Here is a 14,986-nt window from a genome sequence, read left to right on the forward strand (position 1 = left end):
AATAGAAGGTATGGATTTTTATGTGAAACATTGTGATGTATTGCATCAATTGAATGTTGTGTAAAATGCTTGTATATACCTTAAGTTGGTAACTCCAATGTTATGTAAGTCCACAAACCATTTTGGGGGTGATTTGCATTTAAGTGCAAGTACTTCCATTTTGCCTAAGGCCAGCTTTATGTACTTCAGCCATTTAATGAGTTGTACCTGAAAGCTCTATGAACAAATCTGTTTTAGTTCTAAACTCAGAAAGCTCTACAGTTATCAGCTGTTCATTTTCAGGCAAGAGAAAAATCACAAAATTCTGTACTAATTTTGATACTTGGATTTCTGGAGCATGAATCAGTGTTTCTGAGGTACAAGCCCTTCTCATAACTTCTATAGGTCTTTGACATGAGATTTTTCTCTGAACATCCCACCATTTTTCCTGTTAAATTTCTGAAGAGTCCCCTGTAAAATGCAGTTTAGCTTGATACTTGAACAAGCTTTTCAGTCAGAAGACTGATAATGGAGAAGTAATAGGGCAGAAACATGAGGCATTTTTTTTTCAATGTTTTCTGAACCACTGTTGGGGGTTGAGTGTTTTTCTATTACTGTGTCAATTGAAAGAATTTTTCCCAGTATCATGGCAATGAAGCTGGCCGGGTTACACCCAGGGTCCCTGATGGGTCCAGACAAAAGGTGTCAATTGCAGCAGCTCCCGGAGGGGCCTCTGAGGCTTCCGGGGGGTGGGGGGGGACGACGGGACTCGCGTTTTCCGGCGAGCTCGGAGGAGGACGCCCGATCTTCAGCCACTCGGCCGGAGCACAGCAGAGCTAGACCCTCTGCGATCACCTGCCCTGCATCTGCCCCGTTCCAGCCTCCTGCCTCTGCGGACACAGCTGATCCCCCGGACACACACGGTGAGCGAGGAGCCGCCGCTGCAGCCCGTTCCCGCCCAGGACCGGCGTGGCCGCTGCCGCCCCCTCCTGCTTGCGCTCCCGCCTGCCCTCGGCAGCTCCGGGCTGGGACTAACCCCAGAGACGGCGTGCTTGCATCTAAAGGGACTGGCACCGAATTATCTATTCTGTATCTGTTAGCAATTTTAACAACTGCTGTTGTTTTCTGCTTGTACAGTTAGATATATTAGTAAAAGAGCTGTTATTCCCACCCCCTTATCTCTGCCTCAGAGTCCTTGATTCAAACAATCATAATACTTGGGGGGCGTGGAACCAAAGTCTCTATTTCAAAGGGAAACTTCTGCCCCTACTGGCAGACACCTGTCCTTTCAAACCAGGATAACCACATTTAGTGTACTGAATATCAAACTGGGCTAGTGATGATTTCCCAGAAAATGGAGTATTTTTACCAGCTACCTTTTTAGCATATGTCCCTTCTTCTAGAATAGAATTGGATTATTGCTATTATGATGCTAATTCGGCAGCTCCCTCAAGGTGCTAAGATCTGCATACCATGCATATGTTCTGTTGTGTTCCTAAAATTGACCACAAACTCTTCAAAGTGGGGCTACTGCCATAATTGCTATTTTTCTTACCTTTTGCAAGCCATTGCACAGTATGAATTTTTGCACATTTAAGCATGTAGTCTAGCATTTCCCTTTTATCAAGTACGTAAATGTGATATTTAAAAACAGGAAGGGAGCAGTGAGAATCTGATGAACTCCTACACCTTATCAGATGACTTTAAACTTAGATAATTTGAAGACTTTCTAGAGGTTTTCAAATTGCTTCACTGAATTACAGTCAATACACCTGTGCAATAAGCTCACTAAACAGAATTCTCACAATACTAGCAATGCTGTTAGAAAGAAGACATTTGACTAAAAAGATAATGTGATTGCCAATTTCTTTAATGGGCATTCTTAATGAACTTTATCAGAAGACTGATTCACATAGAACATGCACAATTAGCTGTGCCCACATTTAATACACCACAATTGCCACAATAGCCTTGGTTTCATTACTTCTTAGAAGAGCTTTCCTTCTAAAGGGTATTGTGCAATAATATAATACCTTAAGCATTATATACAGATAAAAAGCCACTTTTTAATTGCTCATGTTCCCCAAATTATGAAAGACATATAAAAAGAATGAGTTTACAATACAAAATGTCTTAATCAGCTGGAAAAAAAGAGGACAATTAAGCCTCCTTTGAAACTTGGATTGAAGAAAACATGCAGAGATGTGATTTCTGATCCTTGGTCAATGTCTGAATAATAAAATACAGTAAAATTTAAATTTAATAGTTCAAACCTGTTATATTAAACCAATGAAAATTTGTATCAGGTTAAGGTTGTGACAACATATTGTTCTGTTATATATATGTATACGTATTTTTCTTCTCAAACATATTGACACTGTCTTGTATAAGACTGTGTTCAAAAACACAGCAGGAAGCTGTCTAAGTAAAAAAAATTATGTTTTTACAAAGTCTTCTTGAATTTCTCTCTTTTTTTTGGCTTTTATTCATTGTTTCTGCCTTTTGCCTTCTGTTGAGACTTAACCTATAAATTTAATTCTGAATCAGGTTGAACATTTCAGCTTTCCATATCAAGGAAAACAGACATATGGATCTTTCTCTTATTAGCACTAGATGAGAGCTGCTACCTTCTTATGGCACAAAAACATTCCACATTCTCTCTAGCCTTGAGCAGGCTTCAGCAAGCAATGTCACTGTAATTGTATGTGGATAATCTTTGTGGAGTTGTACAGGGAACTGTACCTTGACACTTCTGCATCTGTCACACAAACTGAACTCTCAATACAAATGAACTCTCTACAGGCAGCTGAAATATGAGGGCTATTTGTCAAGATATATTGAGTATAGAAACTATTTGAAAGCCTACGACTATTTGTTCCGTTATTTTAATCAACTCAAATTTATGAGTTGAGTGATTTTTCCAGACTGAAGTAATGTTTTGTCTGTTTCAAGTAGGAGGTGGCATGAACTTATGTGAAACAGTAACAGATATTGCAGAGAGTTAAAATGAAAGCTACTGAAAAACACCAAGTCATTAAAATCAAAACATTTTTTTCCCCTGTGAAATCATGGATCTTGAGAATCTTGAGAACTTTTTTTTTTTTCAAATATTCAGCATTTCCTCAACATTATTTAATCTTTTATGAAAGTTGCTTCTCCTCGAGCAGAACTAATGGCAAAGCAAAACAAGTTTGCAGGAATACCTGATAATTGAGCTACAGATAATTTTGGTAAAACCATCTTGATGTGGCTACTCTGAGATATTAAAGCTATGTAGCTCAATATGTCAGCTACTCTGACATATTAAAGTCATATAGAAAGACTTTTTATTCTTTAGTATGTTGATTTTCTGGCAGACTTTAAAATTTAATGATGTATATTTTAGAGCTTTTAAAGATGATGTGTTCATACCATGCCCTTTAGTATATACAGCCATTGGTATCAATTAAATGCCAACAGGGCTTTGTCAAAGAATTGGGGTTAGAATAGACCTCTGGAGGTCATTTGGTTCCAGTCTCCTGCTCAAGCAGGTCCCTCCAGGACCATGCACATATGGCTCTGGAAGATCTCTGTGAATCTCTAAGATGGAGACTTCATCTTTGGGCAACTTCTGCTGGTTACTGCTCACCCTCACAGTAAAAAGCTGTTTGCTGATGTTCTGGAGGAAAATCCTGTATTATAGCTTATGCCATTGCTATTGCCTCTCACTGGGCACATAAAAAAAGCCTCACTCTAAATGCTTTGACTCTAAATAAAATACCAGAGTCAGACCATAAGTACACAGACAAATGGGGACATACAGGAAAAATATTTAGTTTTTTGAAAGCATAATAATGAAAAGAGTTTTGATAACTGACTTTTAGTAGAATAAACAACCTGTTTTGCAGAAGAAAGTGAAGAAAGAATTTTTTTGTCAAGTATGATGCACAGGTTGTCATTGCAGGCTGAGTGAACTACAAACAAAAAGTTAGATGTGAGAATATGCTTTTTAAAAAAAATATTTGAAAAGAACATGATTCAATCAAGAGGGATGTGGAGAATTTTACTGAAAGCCAACCTTGAAACTCTAAATGTCCCCCTGAATTCTAATAAAAGACTGTCTGCTTGAGATCACAGACAACAAAAACATAACAACCTCCCTCCCTCTCCCCTCCAAAAAAGCCAACAACTAACAGCTGAAAAGAGACAAAGACTCGATTTGACTGTCTAATTTAGGCCCTTTCATTCAACACTTAGAAGACTATTGAGAATTTGCCAAGTAAAAAATTAACATATTTCTTGATTTTATTAATTAGCAGTGTTTTGACATATTGTACAGTAACTCATGAACTGAATGTGATAAAAAAAGTCCATGTGAAATAAAAGCTGTTACATGTTATTGCACAGAAGTTGCTTATATTGACTGCTAGTAACTTTCACATTCTTCCTTATGGAATGACACTAACACCAGAAACTGCCTGATAGATAAAGTGTGTCTGAAAAATCTGAAAAATTTTCAAATAGTGACCTTCTATAAAGAACAACAGTATGGACTGTGTTATGCATGTGCATTCCACATGTACAATAATTCAAGTCAAAAGGAAAACTCATGATCATGGCACAAGAAAAACCCTTGTAGGAAACATTGTACTTGCTTCTTGGAAAAAAATTACAAAAAAAGTGACAGTAGAAGGGAATTGTGTATTCTCTATTTTTACTGTTTATGATTGTCTTATCAATTTCTGATGTTCACATGTAATGTAATGAATATTAGTGTTAATGTTTTACAGTGAAGTGTAGGTTCAATGCATGGAAGTTATCATTTGTTCCCATTTATCCTCAATACAATAAACCTCAAAACAGTGGAACATTGGTGCAAAAGGTAGAAATAGAAAAGCCAGATTTTAATCTATATTTTGTGCAGGCAAATTATGGAATTGCACTTAAAAAGCATGCAGTCCTGTTATGGATATTTTCTTCTAGATAAGCCCAAAAAGCTTTAACTGCTAGAAGCTATTGTCCCTGGAGATTTACTGTGAAGATCTGAAATTACAGATGCAGATGATGCTGAGTAAGAATCTCACTGCATTGAAGAATTCAAACTGTTTGAGACTGCACACATATGAGGCAATGTTTCTCCACTGTTCTGTGGGTGGATGAGTTGTGTCCAATGTCATGCCCTTAGAGAGCCATGTCCTATGAGGAGAGAGTTGTTTTATGTCTCTGAAATTTGAAAAAAAGGAAAAGAGAGGAAGATATTTTATCAGTTCTGATAAGGAAATATGAGACAGATGGCAAATCAAACCATTCTAAGTGTACTGAGCATTTTAGAATACACTTTGATTACTTAGCATATGAAAAAATGGATGTGTGATGCATTCAGCATTTTTTAATGTTATGTTTAATCTACACTATCTCTAGAAAATATATTTACAATATTCCTTGCTCATGCTAATGAGCTACTATACATACTTATTTTGCCTTTGTTGTACAAGTCCAGTATTCTGCAATGATGCCACTCCGTGAATGAATTACATGAGGTCTCTTTCTGGTTTTTGGTTCATAAACCCTGCAAGCTAGTGTCTGTAATGATAATTGTGTGTATCTGGGACACAAGCCACAGTCTTCACAGTCCTCAAAGATCTTCCACTCCAATTATAGTCTTTGCTCCTAAGCTTTTTTAGTTGCACATGTAAGCGCTTTTTCATTTATAGGCTGGGAACATTCAGTATATCAATACAGTATGTCTTTTAAGAAGTCCAAATTTTTACACAGAGAATTAGTATAATCTCTGTGGTTAGAATCTAGAACTGTCTGGAATTTCTGTTAAGGCAGTTGGAGGTAGTTTATGGGGTGTTTTTAGGAAAGACCTAAGAATTAAGTAAAGGTTAGAAAAATTGTCTTTGAATTTGTTCAGGAAAGCATATATTTCAAAGAGAAGAGTAGAGAGGATAGAAAAAGGATGAAGGAGTTTTGGGGTTATTTCTTTGTGTGAGGTTCTTTGTCAGCCATCTTCCTTGCTGAATAATGGCTTTTGCTGGAATATGTGATAGGGAGGACTAATTTTTTTCTCATTGAACCAGATGGCAAACCCACAAAGAAAACATGTGGTCTTAACTGCAAAGTCTCAATGAAAACCATGCCTGATTTACTAAATTTCATGTGTATTGTATATTTGGAATTTTCAGAACCTAGTCTTTAAAACCACTTATCATGGAGTGTGTTAGAATTGTCCTATATGTGGGTAGCATCCGTTTCTTATTATTATCTATTTACTGTAAACAATCAAGTAGGAAACCGGAATCACTTTCATGAGTGTAGAAGAGAAATTCAGATGAAGTACAACCACAGACAAAAGAGACATGTTTTTAAATTCCGGTGAATACTTAAGGTGATATTTATTATCCCTCAACAGTTTACTGTATTGGTAAAAGATCAATGCATGAATCTGCTCCAGGTTATGGCATTTTGAAAGCTATATTTGGTTGCATTTAAAAGATATGATGCAGAATCATTATTTCATAGAATTTGCAGATTCTCTTTTCACAACAAAAGCACATTACTGAAAATGGCAGTTTAAATGTTTAAAGCTGAACAAACTATTTCCAGTGCAGTAATTTAAACCTAGGATGCCATTCAGCAAACTTGAACAAAACCAAATGCACGGTTTGCTATCTTTGTCCATAAGTATAAATGTGTATCTATCTAGGTATGTTTAGATACACACACACTCTCACACACACACACACACACACACACACATATATATGTATATATAAACACACATATATATTGGAAATTGTCATGGTTTAAGTCCAGCTGGAAATTAAACACCACACAGCTTCTCACTCAGAGCCCCCTCTCTCCATCCCAATATTCTGGTGGAATATTGAGAAAACAACAGTTTAATAATTGAAAATAAACTAAAGTATAGTAATAATGGCAAATGATAGTAACAATGATAAAGAAAAGGAAGACCAAGTGATGCTCAGTGCAGCTGCTCACCACCTGCTGACTGCTGCCAGACCCACCCCCAGTGAACACAGATCATTCTCTGTATCCAGTAAGTCCCCCAATTTATATACATTTAATTTATATAGTGTGGAACATCCCTTTGGTCAGTTTGGGTCATTGTCCCAGCTGTGCTTCCTCACAGTTTCTTTTGTGTCCTCCTCACTGGCAAAGCATGAGATAAAAGTCCTTAACTCAGGATAAACACCACTTGGCAAAACCCAAAACATCAATGTGTTATCAACACTGTTTCTATCTCAATACAAAACACAGCAGTGTAACAGCTGCTGAGCAGAAACTAACTCTACCCTAGATGAAACCAAGACATTTATATACATATGTATGTGTGTGTGTAGGAGAGATATATGAATACATATAGAAAGTATAAATGTAGCACCAAAGCTTAATGAAATGAGCAGAAGCCTTTGGTTCAATCATTATTGATTTTTCCATGGTTTCTACTTTGAACTATAAAATTTTGCTGAAAATTTGAAAGAAGGCATATAATAATCTGCTTAGTTTGCTTAGTACTCTTCATGTAAAATAAAATTAGTCCTCTATAAAACCATTCTCTGATGATGCATTATACATTTTTCTTTGAGGTATGCTTTTAATTTCTGTTTTGTTATTTGGTTTCTCATGTGTTATCAGCTACCAGAGTATTTTCTCTTTAGTACAATACTTCAAAATTTTCCATGTCTGACAGAAACTCAGAGACTCTCCAAAGTGAGAGGTTCTTTGATACTTAAAATAAGCAGTGCTAAAATGAAGTCCTTTTGATATACTGACAGAAATTATTTTACCCCATTGATAATGAAAAATGGGAGTCTACTAACACTGGTTATTTCCATGACGTGAGTTCATTACTTTTCTTGGACAATCAAATCAAAATTCATCATATAAAATGACTATTCTTTTTCATGTGGCAATGATCCATTTTTCTTTCTAATTACTGTCTTAATTTCTTCAAGCTGTGCATGAAACTATAAAAAATTTCTTTCTCCCCTATCTGATAAAAATCCTTGGAACAGAAAACTTATCTTATGAAGAAATTTGTATGCATATTTGGTAGAGAAACCATCTCATTTAAGATGGACAGGAATTTTATCAGGTCTTAATAGGTAGAAAATAATCTATAAACATTTTATGACCACTCAAAGATAAATTACATACATATGCAATCAGAACATAATTAAGTGATTTTAAAATAAATAATTAATATCTGAAGAATTAGAAAATTCATATTTTATGAGACTCTAGTGACAGTTTTAAAAAGTTAGATTTGAATATTTCTTTTTTGCAAGGTAGTGACTTCCATTCCCTCTACAGACAATTGTCACAGAAGAAATCAGGGCTGTGGAAAGGAAACACATCTGGAAACACATCTGCTGTCTTGTTGAACCTAAATTCCTCAGTCTTCCTGGGGAGAAGTATCTACTCCATGCAGTAACTTAAATTAGGCTTGTTATGTCAAGAAAAAAAAAAAAGAAAAAAAGGGAGGGCGAGAAAGAAAAAAATAAATCAACTTTTTGAGAATTGCAGAGTCAATTATGTTGGAAGAGATCTTTGATATCATCAAGTCCAACCTGTGTCCAAACACTACCTTGTCATCTTGACCATGGCACTGAGTGCCACACTCAGTCTTTCCTTAAAGACTTTTGGGAATGGTGACACTTCCACCCCCCTGGCAGTCCATTGCAATACCAAATCACCCTTTCTGGGAAGAAATGCTTTCCGATGTCAAGCCTAAACCTCCTCTGGTGCAGCTTAAGCCTGTGTCCTCTTGTCCTGTCCCTGCTTGCCTGTGAGTGAGAAGAGGTTAACCCCACTTGGCTGCCTGCTCCTTTCAGGGAGCTGTAGACAGTGATAAGCTTCACTCTGAGCCTCCTTTTCTCCAGGCTGAACATCCCCAGCTCCTTCAGCTGCTAGTCATCAGATGTGCTCCAGACCCTTCACTAGCTTTGTTGCCCTTCTCTGGACTCACTCCAACACCCCAGTGTCCTTCCTGAAGTATGATTCCTCTTGCCATTTACTGAGACAAGGCCTAGATATAATTTAAGGGTGAGATTATTTAATGGCTATTTAGTGGCTAGACTATTATTTAGGTCTCAAGTGCTAAAGCATTCTTCTATTTATCTGTCACAAGGTTGTTGAGCTTCAATATAACTTCTGGAGTTGTGCCTGGCCGTCCCTCATGACTTTCCTTTATCCTGGCAGTCTCATAGCTGACTTCTGTACTCATAGACATTGTTCAAACAGAAAGGCTGGAGATTCAGCATTCAAAGAGGTGAAAATCAGTGAAAAGACAACCTCTGCTCCCTTCATGAGTTCAGTTATTTTTTCTGTATAAGCTGAATAAAAACTCCCCAACTTCTTTTGATTTTTTTAAGCTTCTCAGAGAATATTTAGAAAGCTGTGAGAGAGTTCAAATATTATTTTCTTATGGAGGGAAAATATGACCACTCTACCTTGACAATTTTTAAAACAAAGTAATGGGTAGATATGGTAGATAGAGATAGCAGAGAAGGAGATTAGAATTAAACAAGTGTTATATAGTTTGATACTTTTTTTGTTTTTATGTTCAGTTAACAAATGCACATACATGCTTCCATGTGCAACTGTGAATTTTTGTTTCTTTGTAATTCATTTGTGGTTATGAGTGTCTTATATTTTTATGGCAGCTCTAATGTATCAGGCTCTACAGAAACTTGCATTTCACAGCATATATATAGAGAAAAATATATAGAGAAAAACTGTTAAAGGCAATTCAGATGAGCAAGGTGTCCACAACAAAAAGAGCAATTAAAATAATTTTTAGCAAGCAGAAAAAAAAATTGACATTGAAAAAGATCTATTTTTTTGGAGTGGGAAAGGTGTGCATTCAGAAGAGACAAAAGCAAGTGTGAATGAGAGAGAGCAGAGCACATTTACGAAAAGTTGCAGTAGCTGTGAACAAGCAAGAATTCTTGCAGCAAAAATTACAAAGATGACAAATCAGGAGGTTTTGATCCCCAAGGTGTCTATTAATGGGTAGAGCTACCTATTTCAATGTCAATTTTACATCTTTCTAATTTTAACTTTTATTTCCCAAGTTCAGTATTTTTTCCTAAAAATCCGTACTGGTATGCAAAATAACTGCATGAAGGAGCTTTTTTGTTGTTTATTTTTAGTAAAGCAACTAAGAAAATACAAAGTGAGATTGTACAGCTGCAGAGGTTGTATATTTGATGTAGTTTGTTTCATTTGTACACTTTTTTCATTTGGAAAAAAAAATAAATTGTATAATCCATTTGTTGCATGATTGAGCAACAGGCAACCCATACGTAAATTACTTTCTTTCTATTGATCAGAAGGGCCTCAGAAACAATAAAAATAATACACTATTAACTGATGTTGTGGATTGCAGACACAGCACTGCCGAAGAACAGCTAAGGAATATTAGGAGGAAGAATGATGGCTTTTAACTTTGTTAGCCAGCTATTAAACTTTTGCATATTTGGAAATCATTCTTCTTTTCTTTAAAATTGCTAATCTTTCCTAAGGAAATGTAAGTGCCCCATGAATCTTCAATAGTGAACAGAGGATTTTTTGCAATAAAACATGTTTGAGGTCAATTAAATGATTTCTCATTTATTCTGCCAATGAAAAAAAAAAACTGGATCCTCAAGGCAAGAGTGAACAGGTTTTGTAATGTCTTTAAATAACTTTAGTTAGTAGTGCTGAAGCCTATAAAACAATGAGAAAAGGCCATTTTTCATATTTATGTAATTCAATTTGAGCACTACCTTATAGGTCAATGAGCTATGAGGGAAGGCAAGAGAAGGAATTTGTGCTTTTTTCCTCCTCTATTTTCCTTTTATTTCACTGTGCTAGAAAGTACCCATGTAAAAGACAATTGAAGAAAACAAACAAAATGAAGCAATAATTTCAGACTTGCTCTCTGAAAGAACCAGCATCTTTTCCAAATACTTACTTTTTAATGTTACCCACTGCATCTTGACAGCTGGCTTGAAGGGAAAAGTACTTTCCAAGTACAAAGTAAACTAAAAGCAAGTGCTTTGAATGTCTTGGTCACCAAGAAAATACTTCAGTACTTACAGTGGTAGAAACTCTCGTCTCTGAATATATTGATGAATGGAGCAGCCACAAAGAGCAGCAATTGCTTTGCATTCCAGAAAATGGGAATTTGTTTGTTTGTTATTCCATATAATAAAGAAACCAAGAAATATTTTTGTTTCAACAACTGTTGAAGCACAGTTGGATTCAGTTGGAATTTTCACAATACTTTTAGCCTTCCTGCTCTTCAGATAACGTGTTGGAGACTTCTGTATGTTTGTGAAAGTGACTGCAGAAAAAGAAGGAAAAAACTGTTGGGATGCTACAATCTCTGTTTTCAAAACTGGCTTCTACAAAGATATTTAACAAACATACTGGTTGCTTAAACAATTTTAGAAAAATTCTATATGTGTTGGACATACCATCCCTCAGATTTTACTGTAAAGCTGTAAATTATTATATTGGTATACCATTTTCCTTGTAATCTGACAGAATCCACTAGAAATTTCTGTTAGTTTTCAAAGATTGTTTATCCCTTGTAGAAACATCAACAGTGAATTGTTAGGATGCAAATAAAACAAGATGCAGCAAGTAGTAAATGTTTAAAAGGTTCTTCAGCATTGCTTATGCAACTTATTCCTTCGCTCTCTTATGGTTGCTTCTAAAAATTTTTACTCTATTCATGGAACTGGTCCAATTACTTGGTTTATCTATTGCTCTGATTGAATTCTTCAACAAATGCTTTTGCTCTGATCTAATATATCTCTTAGGATCAACAGAGTCCTGAAGAGCAATTCAGAATCATTACAGATAATTATACTTTTTAATATGCAACCAAATTTTGAAGAACATTTTTTTTTTCTTTCAAATGGCACCTCATATTAAGGGAATTTCTCAATATCACACTGTTGGGTCACTACAAGATAATAGAAAAGATGATAGCAAAGCATACACTCCAGACATTCAGTAAGGTGAAGGCAGACTCTTGAAAATTTGAATGTGTATTTCAGTCGGGCATGGGATATTACACACTTTGCTTAATCTAGCAAACTATGATAATTCTCACCTTAAAAATATTAAGAATGGTTAAAATCTACCATACATACCTATGTATATGTAAATTTAAAAATACAGTCTGTATAGCAGATTCCAAATGCTTTAATTGTCTCTGGTCCTGATATAAATTTCTTATTTCTCCTTTCCAAGGTTTCCCTTTTTTAGAATTTTCAGATACAGTGAAATTTATTTGGGCTTTCACATGTAAACAAAGTCTGATTCTTCCTATACTTCCTAGATTTAACAGTAGATGAAAAATCTGTATTTACTGCATGGTTTAAATAGTGTATAAGGTCCAAAGAAATAAAAGAAATTTGTGATGGCTTCAGACTTGTATTGATTTTGATATACTAATGCTAAACCTATTTACATAGAAATTTTAGCAAATAGTCATCTTTTTTTATAATGTCCTAACATTATGGGATTTTTTTTTCTATTATAGCACAATTTTTTATTATATATATTTTTAGTCTTTTTTTTCATAATTTTTTCTTTTAAACTGACAGATAAATGATTCCGTATTATAGTTGTATACTAAGGAAATTAACACTTTGGAAATTTCCTTTGTTTCAAAACATAAAATAATTTTTAAATTTCCTGCATTTGCATTTGTGGAAATATTCGAGCTAGAAATATAATATAAATGCAAGACTAGGCAATATAAAATTGTGCAAAAATATGTTACATAAAATATGTAACAGAGGATGAAGATCTGACACCTTTTGAGTAAACATGAAGCACCAATTCAACCAGAAAGTATGAAGCACTAAGTCAACAAAAGTAGCGAGTGGAATCTTATGCTATAAATCAAGTTTTGTGCAACAGCGTATGCATACTCCAAAAGCAAGAAATACTTGTAAAAACATATAGAAAGAGTGTGAGGCCAATTAGGGAAAAGCAAAAGATTTTAAGGCATAATGTGAGGGATTTTTTGTAGACATGCTAGTAAATTAGAAATTTATAAAAAACATTATTTCTAATTATAAACACATGGAGAAAAATGTTGGAATATGAAAAATCCATCAAAACCCAGAAATTTGTAGTGAATAAGTGTTTGTAATGACAATTACAAGTTCATGTAATCATAAGACCCATCCTGTTCTGCGACAGCCTTTGTATAGAAACATTAGAGGCAAAACACAGTTCCAATTTAAAGTCAGAATATCTTTGCTTTATAAAAATGTAGGAGGCTAGAGATGTTCAACTTGGTATTTCGGGAAGTTATTTTGATCTGTTTAACTTTAGCAGCCTGCTGTTTGACCATGGGCTGATAGCACTGGTTGACCTTGACAAATCATTGTTCGATTTGGGATTATCAAGAAATGGAGTAAACCTGATCTTGTGTTTACAGTAGTGCAGTGGCCTGTGATATTGTCAAATCAATACTGTTAGGAAAGATTAATGCAAAAGTATGCTACAATGATGATAATGATGATACTATTGCACAGAAGTCATATATTGCCATGTTGATTCGCCAATCTCATCTGGATCACCTTTCACAACAGGCAGTTCTCCTTTGTGGAAAGGAGAGCAGTCCATGTGAAGATATGAGAAGTGCTTGCCATAAATACATATGCTCCTGCATTTTAAATTATTAATATAAAAAGCCACACAAGTAAAATTTTAAAAATTATTTAATTATAAGATGTGAGTATGTTGTGAGAAGATGGGGGTACAACACATTAAAAGGTGAGGGCTGAAAGTGTTTGCCCTGTCCTCCAGGGAAAGAAAGCTTTTCAGCTTGTCATATAGTATTACCTCTAGTAGATTCAAGCCACTAAAATCATCCATGGGTAGATATATAAAGTAAAACATACCTTGAAGCTTTTCAGGAAAAGAGATAAATAAAATCAGCAAAACCTTATAAAATTACCAGCTTTCATTGTCCTCTGTCCTGCCTCAATCTAAGGAGTAATATCTATCTAAAATGATTAATCATTCATGTAAGTTTCAGGATAATTTCATCAGAAGAGTTGTTTGGAAATATGTGATTTTGTGTGCATACATTTCATTTGGGGCATCTAACAAACAAATCAAAGCAAAAGCATAAATAACTAGTCCAACAACTTCAGACAATGCCTTGAGGAAAATGCTGATTCTAGCTCAAATTTTCAAGGGAGCTGTTTTAAGTCTGACAAGTCTGAAGTCCTCTGTTTCAAGACAGATACCTGGTTTGCAGAAAACATGTAATAAAGATCTGTTAAGTACTATCTGAAGTATGAGTATCAAGCTTGTGCAGATGTTGCAAGAACACGTCTCTCCTCCCAGTGCTGTCTCTTCACATAAAGCTGCAGCTGGAGTGAGACAGTGTACTCATTCTGTGGAAAAGAAATTAAATGCTTTTCTAGTTCAGCAGAAAATATTTTTCAGTACGTTTTTCTCCTTTTATGACTTTTGGAAAGCAACTTGTGTGTATAGACCTAAACAGGATATGTCTGAAAAACAAGTAAAAGCAGTGCAACTATTGATATGGAAAACAAATATAAACAAATATGATCTTCATGCAGAAGAGCACATGCAGATACTGTGTACTTTGGGAATAGGGTTTGTTGTCACTCAGAGAGTAACAACATGAGAAAAAAAAAGCGCATTATATATTAGGAAAGCTGCATATCATAGCTATATGTGCCAACCTGTGTCTTATTTTTACATTAATACATCCTACTATGTGCTTTCATAGTTTTTTTGCCTCTACTATTTGACAAGAAAGTCACAAAGACTCTAACTTGAATGAATTTGTGAGATGCATGCACATTGCCTCTCCTACATGTGTCACATTGCACTGGGGACCAATTTACAAGTGTTCCAACTACATTTCACAATTAATCAATGACACTGTAGAAGAAACATTCCCTGGAAATGGTAGCTTTCAGTAGAAAATAGTTTGAATGTTCTTCTTAATATT

Source organism: Erithacus rubecula (genome assembly GCF_903797595.1).
Source record: "Erithacus rubecula genome assembly, contig: SUPER_Z_unloc_2, whole genome shotgun sequence".
Lineage (NCBI taxonomy): Eukaryota > Metazoa > Chordata > Aves > Passeriformes > Muscicapidae > Erithacus > Erithacus rubecula.